Here is a 7271-nt window from a genome sequence, read left to right on the forward strand (position 1 = left end):
AGAAGAAAGGAAGGGAGGGAAGGAAGGAGGGAGGAAGAAAGGAAGAAAGGATGGAAGGAAGAAAAGAAGGAAGGATGGGAGATGGAAGGATGGAAGGAAGCTTTGCCTAGACACATTCTATTCAAACTGCACAAAAATCACAAACCAATAAAAATCTTCAAAGAAGACATGGGGAAAGCACCTGAACTACAGAGGAGCAAAAACTAAGAACTATACCCAGCTTCACTCAGAAAGTAAGTGAGCAAGAAGAGGGTGCTGTGAAATAGCCAATATGTTCAGAGAAAAAACACACCCACAAACCAAAAATTCTGTACTCCGTGAAACTGTCCTTCAAATACATAGTGGGAGAGGTTATGTAGAATGATACGTGTTCTCAGGCAAACAAAACTGAGAGAATTTATTGTCAGTAGACCTTCCTTAAAAATGATAAATTCACTAGAGAGAAGGAAAATGATATAAAATATGAATCAGAAGGAAGGAAGAGCAGAGCTGGAGAGATGACTCAGTGGTTAAGAGCATGTACTGTTCCTGAAGAGGACTAACGTTTGGTTCCCAGTACCCATGTTGAGTGCCTTACAACCACCTGATGTGCTCTTCTGGACTCTGCTGTAACTGCATTTGTGTGTGTATGCACACACACACACACACACACACACACACACACAATTAAAAATAAAGATAAAATCTTTGTAAAAAGGAAGAGCACTAGAGAATAAATATGTGAGGATAATATAAAACAGCCATTATTTTTAGTTGATTTGTTAAAAGATTTTTCAAAATAACGTCATAATTAATTTATGAATATGCATATGCTGTGTGTGCTTAGGATGACATGAAATAAACTACACGTATGAAAAGTGGGAGTCAGCAGAGAGTTAAGGACAGTTTGTTATATAGTGGTTTAGCTGCCCATGGAGAAGAACACCATTATTTGAAAGTAGAAGTGGATTCCGTGTAAATGTATATTGCAAACTCGAAGGCAATCTCTGAAAGATGTTTTAAAGGAAGGATAATCAGCTCACTCACGAATGAGAGAAAATGCAATCACATAAAATATGCAGTTAAAGCCAGGCCCACATAGGGTGGCTCACATCTAATCTCAGGAGGCTGAGGCAGGAAGATTGCCATAGCTCTTTGGTATCCTGGTGTACATGGTGAGTTCCAGGTCAGTCTAGGCTATAGGTGAAACCTTGTCTTTAAAGAAAATTCTTTAATTGGTCCTATAAAGAAGTCTCAGTGGGTAAGACTGTGTACTGCTCTTACAAAGGACCCCAGTTCACTTCCTAGTATCCATGTCAGGCAGCTCACACAACTCCAGCTCCCGGGCCATCCCCCTCTCTAACCTCCATAGGCATCTGCACTAGTGCGCATGGCTGTATGACCACCTGCAGACACGAGGGTTGTAATTGTTGGGAGTATTTCTTCCTATTTTGTTAAGAATATTTTGTACATGTATATACCTAGATTAAGCAGATGTCCTCATTTTCTTTGTTCCTCTTTTACCATATAACATCAATTAAGCTAATCAATGTGTTATTAAGTTTGCATTATCATATTTAATATATACATGTTTATATGTTTGGACACATGCCTGGGGAGCCCAAAGTTAATGTCAGATGTACTACTACATCTGAGATAAGGTATTTCATTTGAACACAGAGCTCATTCCAGGGAGTCCTTATCTCCTGTGTGCTAGGGTTACAAGTGGGCAGCCACACCCACCTGGTATTAAGCATTTACATCACATGTGCATGGCGAGCACTTTACCCACTATGCCAATTCCCCAGACCTCTGTCTGTGTGATTTATTTTTAAAGATTATTTTATTTTTAATTAATTTTTTGCATTTTTATTTAAATGTAGTTGCATTACTTCCTCCTTCCTGTTATGTGTATATATGTGATGGTGGGGTGGCAGGTATGTGTAAGTGGTGCCCACGGAGGCCAGAGACATCAGAACCCCCTGGAGCTGAAGTTACAGGTGGTTGCAAACCACCAAGCGTGGGTTCTGGACACTGAACTCCGGTCTTCTTCAAGAACAGTACACACTCTTAACCGCTGAGCCATCTCTCCAGCCCCTAAACACCCTTGCCTATGGTTAAATAAAGTATTCTAGAACTAGCATTCTTTGCTGGGCCTAGTATTTGCCCAGATTGTAAGGTACACCATTTTCTTTCTATTTCAAATTTCTTTTATAATTCTATTTTCATAATATTATTGTTTTTTACTGTTCCGATATTTTTCTTCAGTCAAGTCTGAGTTTCTTTTCCTAGTCCCTGAGCAATTTGAAACAGCTGGACTGTGGGTGACACTGATGACTGCTTTCTGGGCAGCCTCTTTGCTGGGTGGCCTTGCAGTGAGGTGCAGCTTCAGTCAGCCTTACGGTGGAGAGACTCTGGAAACTCAAGTATATGAAGGAGTTCTGATCCATCAATATCCAGCAGCACACCAGTGATTTACCAGCAAGAAGGGAGTGTGTGGCTTGAGTGAGGAAACAGCTGTTCACTCAGCTTTTGCTCTTGGTAGGGGACAGATGCTAATACGCAATCAGTCGAAGATTCCTGACCTTGGACAAGAACCGCATCCTGCCATACAGTGACTTGCAGCTGAACACCAAGAAGTTACTGAGGATTGCAGACTCCTGTAGCACATTTATATGGGAAATAGTGTAGACAGGAGGAACAGCTACAGAAGCATTAGTAACATGTTGCCTTAATATGACTGTGGAACCTGTGATGGAGCTGCTCTCAGTATACTGAACAGAGATCTAGGAGCATCGGGGCAGATAGTACTGGGCGAGGTCTGGAATGGGTGAGGTTTGGCACCGTAACTAGTTAAGTGAGGACTTGGTTAAGCAGTTTGGCCACAGTGATAATGAGAGGGCTCAGTTCTAAGTCTACGTGATAGCTGTGATAGAGTAACTTAAAGGAAATGCTGGCTGGTGAGGGTTGATGGCAGGGTTGGGCACATGTCCCACTGTCACCATCCTCTGCATATACTGCTCGGTGAAGTCGTCCTGATACTCCTGGTCATCCTGAGCTAAAGCTACATACAGTGGCTTGGTGGCCACAGCTCTACCACTCATTTCCACAAATGCTTTAGTCGTTTCTTTGGGGGAAGAAAAAGACAAAAAAATCAACCCCTTTGCTGCAAGTACCCTCCACCATAACCCTTGCACTAGTGCCTTTACCAAGAGGAGAACTTCCCAAGGCACTCGCTGTCAATGCCACCAGTATCCATATTTTTCATGGAAAGAGTTGCACGGGCATCTGATGCTCTTATTTGGATACATCTGTTCTGATTTGTGATTCCATTCCGTATTCTGTTTCACACTTTTCTGAGCTTGTCTAATGAGAATTTATTTTCCCTTGAGCACCTTCCGTCTCACCCACAGCTTCCTGTGTACCTGTGTGCTTACACACACAGCTTTAGGATTTTATCAGTTATTACTTTCCCACTGCAGGCAGGTCCAAACTTGCAAAAGACATTCTCAGGTGCTCACCAGTATTCTCTTCTCTCAAATTCTCAATACACACATTGGTGAACAAGTTTGCCTATGCTTCAAGTTCTGCTCCTCGTTCTTCATGAGACTTGAGTCTTCCAACGAGTACTGTGAATTCATTTATGAGCCTCTCATTCAGCTTTTTCAATTGTTCTTTTAGCTGCTTCCTGTATATCAAAGTGTACAAATCTGTAGTCCTTGGAGCCATTTTCAATCACAAACTATTTTACATGAAAGCAGAATATGTGCCATATAGTGATTTACTGTCAATGGATTTGCCCAATTTTTAATGACTGTATAGCTCACTCCAAATGATAGATACTGGACTGGCTTGCCCTTTAAAACATCAAAATGCATAGCCCAAATAACAGTAGGTAATCATATCCCTGTGGACTCCATGGAGAGAATCGGCTGCCTACACTCATCTTCTCCTACATCATTTCTTAGGTCCATTAGGATGCAAGTTTTCTGTGTAGAGTAATGCCATGCTGTAGCTGGGAACACTAGGATTCATCTCCATGAGACTGGTTAAGGCATATGAAGATGTCAAAAAAAAAAAGATGGTTAGAGTAAAATTTCTATCTAGTGTAGCCATTTAGTTTTCCCACATTCCAGACATGTGAGTGAAGATTCTGGTTTCCCTATAGCCAGGGCACTCCAGACACTCAATACTTCCTAGCCCAGGTCTTAGACTTGATGGAGCTGTGACAAGCCATTCCCCTGAAGAAATGCATGACTCAAATCAGCAAGGAATACAAAATAATCATTGTTTTATACTTGAAAATTTTGACAGTGATGTTTTTATACAGTCATAGATATCTGCACCACGCAAATAAAACTTAAAGAGTAGCAATGATTTGACCGGAAATAAAATGTCAGTGGAAGACAATCTTTAGAATTTGCTTTGAAATTCAGAAGAAAAAAACAGAGATGAAGCAATAAAAATGTTAGATATGAAAGGCAAAGACAGAGAGGCAATGTACTTTCGATTCCTCAAGGAGCTGCCTAAACAGAAACAATATCAGTGAACACTAGAAAAAATATTTTCCAAGCAGACTGATTGGTAGACTAATGAAGACTTCTCAGCAACAATTGAACAAGAAGAGAACTGAGTGACATATTCAAAGCATTCACCTAAAGGTGTTATTCTTACTAAACACTGCACCCTTTAAGAGAAAGGGCAAAAATAAAGGCATTTTAAACATTCACAGGCTGAATCTAGTACACGTTTTTACTACAAGGTGTTTTAGAGAATGTGTTCAAACGCAGATCAAATACTTGTGATAGAAGTAACGATGAAACACAGTTTGATAAAATATGCTGATAGACTTGGCTGAATGTCTACTTTAAAACCTTATTTCATATTAAGAGGTAAACTACAGTTCTCCATAATAATAGCAAAGTGGTGGGTATTCAGTGAATATCATGATGCGCTAAGCCACCTCTCACGCTTTTGTGAACAACAGAGATAGAGTTTCCATTTTCAATAAAGTTAAGTCTGTATACACTATAGATGTAGATATATTTAAATTAGATACAAACATTTATAAATGGAAGCATCTATCATTCCTAAAACCAGACTGAAAAACATAGAAATCATTATCAAGAAAATAAAAAACAGATTATTAAAAAAAGAAAGAAGCAAGCAATAAAGATGGTGAGGAAAAATAAGACCAATTACATCATTAACATTATTCCATTCACATAGCTTGAAACCCCATAATAATACCATGCTTTATAATAGTTATGGAGACAGATATTAAGTAAAGGTATAAAATAAGATGCCTGGAAATGATACTTGAATTGATGATGGAAATAAGAATGTACTGATGCCAGCAACTGGTATACAGAGGATCTCAACTTCTCTTCAATAGTTGGTTTCTTTAAGCAAAACTCAAATAGATCACTATGGTAAAATTTGGTGAGCTGGGGTGATAGCTGCAGAAATATTGCAATGTACTCTATTCTTAGCTATGTCCTTAAAATATGATCAGCCAAATGAACATGGCAAGAGAAAGCAAGCCAAGCCTTCTTCTTCATCCTCTTGTAATAGCCCCAACTATAGGAGGCAGAGTCTAAGTGGAGTTTTAAATAGTGGGAAAATCCTTCCATTGGTATTTCAGTGGAATAATGGAATACTCATCAGGCAGGAATGCTAGTCTATGGATCTCAGAACTGCTCATCAGGCAGGAATGTTCACCTATGGATCTCAGAACTGCTCATCAGGCAGGAATGTTCACCTATGGATCTCAGAACTGCTCATCAGGCAGGAATGCTACTATGGATCTCAGAACTGCTCATCAGGTAGGAATGCTAGTCTATGGATCTCAGAACTGCTCCTGCAGTAACAATTAGACTTGAAAATGCAAAACTGCTTTGCAAACTTTACTCCCAATGTATTTTTTTTAAAGAAACTCTCAAGTTGGTTGCAGAAATGTGAGTCGGTTTCGAAGGCTTATAAGCCAGAGAAGCATCAGAGCCAAGATAAACATGTTACAGAAAACACATGGGAATCATAGGCAGGCTGCAGGAGCTGGCATCCTAACTAAGGCCTACCACACAGGCCAAATAACCTCTTTAATCAAACCTCTTTTTTTGGAATAATTCTTTGAAATTTAAATACTTTTGCTAATATGCCATAGAAATGTCACTTAGGACTCTAAATATAAATGATTCATGTGCCCATCCCCATAGAAGTACTTTCAGAAATCAATGTTCCTCATTCTTCTACTGGCCAGATAGCTCCATAGAACTCAGCATCCTAACAGTACAGTTAAGTACACACTGGGGTGAGTTTCCCTCTACAGCTAGACCTACATCTCAGGGTTGTTACAAATCAGAGGCAGAAGAGGAGGCAGAAGAGGAGGCATACGAGTAAGAAATGCCTGATCAAGCCTCATTAGGCTTCTCTGTGGCCCCTGGAAGGATGCATCATCTGCTGACCATTGATCTCTCTGTGTCTCCAATACAGAATCCTACCATCAGATCCCCACTTCCAAACCTGGGTTAACAATCTCCTCTGCTTGAAGTTTCCCCAATATCACGAGGCAGAAGTGAGTTTCCAAAGATTATTGTCTACACCTGCCTTTTAGGACAGTTAGCTTTGTACCAGCATTGTGTGGGATGTCTGCCAAGCCGGTCCAGAGTGGTTTGAAGGATGGGCACCCCCAGCAGATTTTTTTCTGCATTGCTCATGGCATTTAGCAGAGGTGCCTGCACACAGAAGCTTTAAACAGTTACATTATTGTATTGATAAGATTCAGCTCTAACCCCCAAAACATCAAACCAGTTATGTCCCATTTCATTCCCTGGAACTCAGGCTGAGCAATAACTTCTGATTCTGTTCTTAGGCCAAATAATTTCAAAATTCTATACAGAACTTCCCCTAGATTCCTCAAAAATCAAACAAAAGGGAGGTATAACTCAGTGCTAAAGACTGAGCTTAGCATGAGCAAGGCCCTAGGATCATTCCCCAGCACTAAATACAATAACAAAAAGAAATCTAAGCAGCTTCTTTGTCAAGGGAACCACGAACTGATAAATGAAAAGTTATGAGACTGAAGCCCTGAGGGAAAATGAAAAGCTAGAAAGATAACTCCAGCACTCACGGGGGTCATTTGTTAATGGTATGAGGTGAAGGGCAGTCACAGCTCCAAAACTTCCCCGTTAAGGAAAACTCGCTCTCCTCTCAGCAACTATCAATTACCTACAGCTCCTCAGCCAGGGGTGGGAGCTCATGCCCGCCTCCCCGCCTCCATGCTGCGATTTTGT

The 7271-nt window shown here is 40.4% G+C and overlaps 1 pseudogene; it reads right to left on the reverse strand.

The window, feature by feature from the left end:
* Positions 1 to 2212: 2212 nt before the first annotated feature.
* Positions 2213 to 3247, reverse strand: LOC131915666 (polyadenylate-binding protein 1-like; annotated as a pseudogene).
* Positions 3248 to 7271: the final 4024 nt, after the last annotated feature.

The sequence above is a fragment of the Peromyscus eremicus genome, chromosome 7, assembly GCF_949786415.1.
Source record: "Peromyscus eremicus chromosome 7, PerEre_H2_v1, whole genome shotgun sequence".
Taxonomy (NCBI): Eukaryota; Metazoa; Chordata; class Mammalia; order Rodentia; family Cricetidae; genus Peromyscus; species Peromyscus eremicus.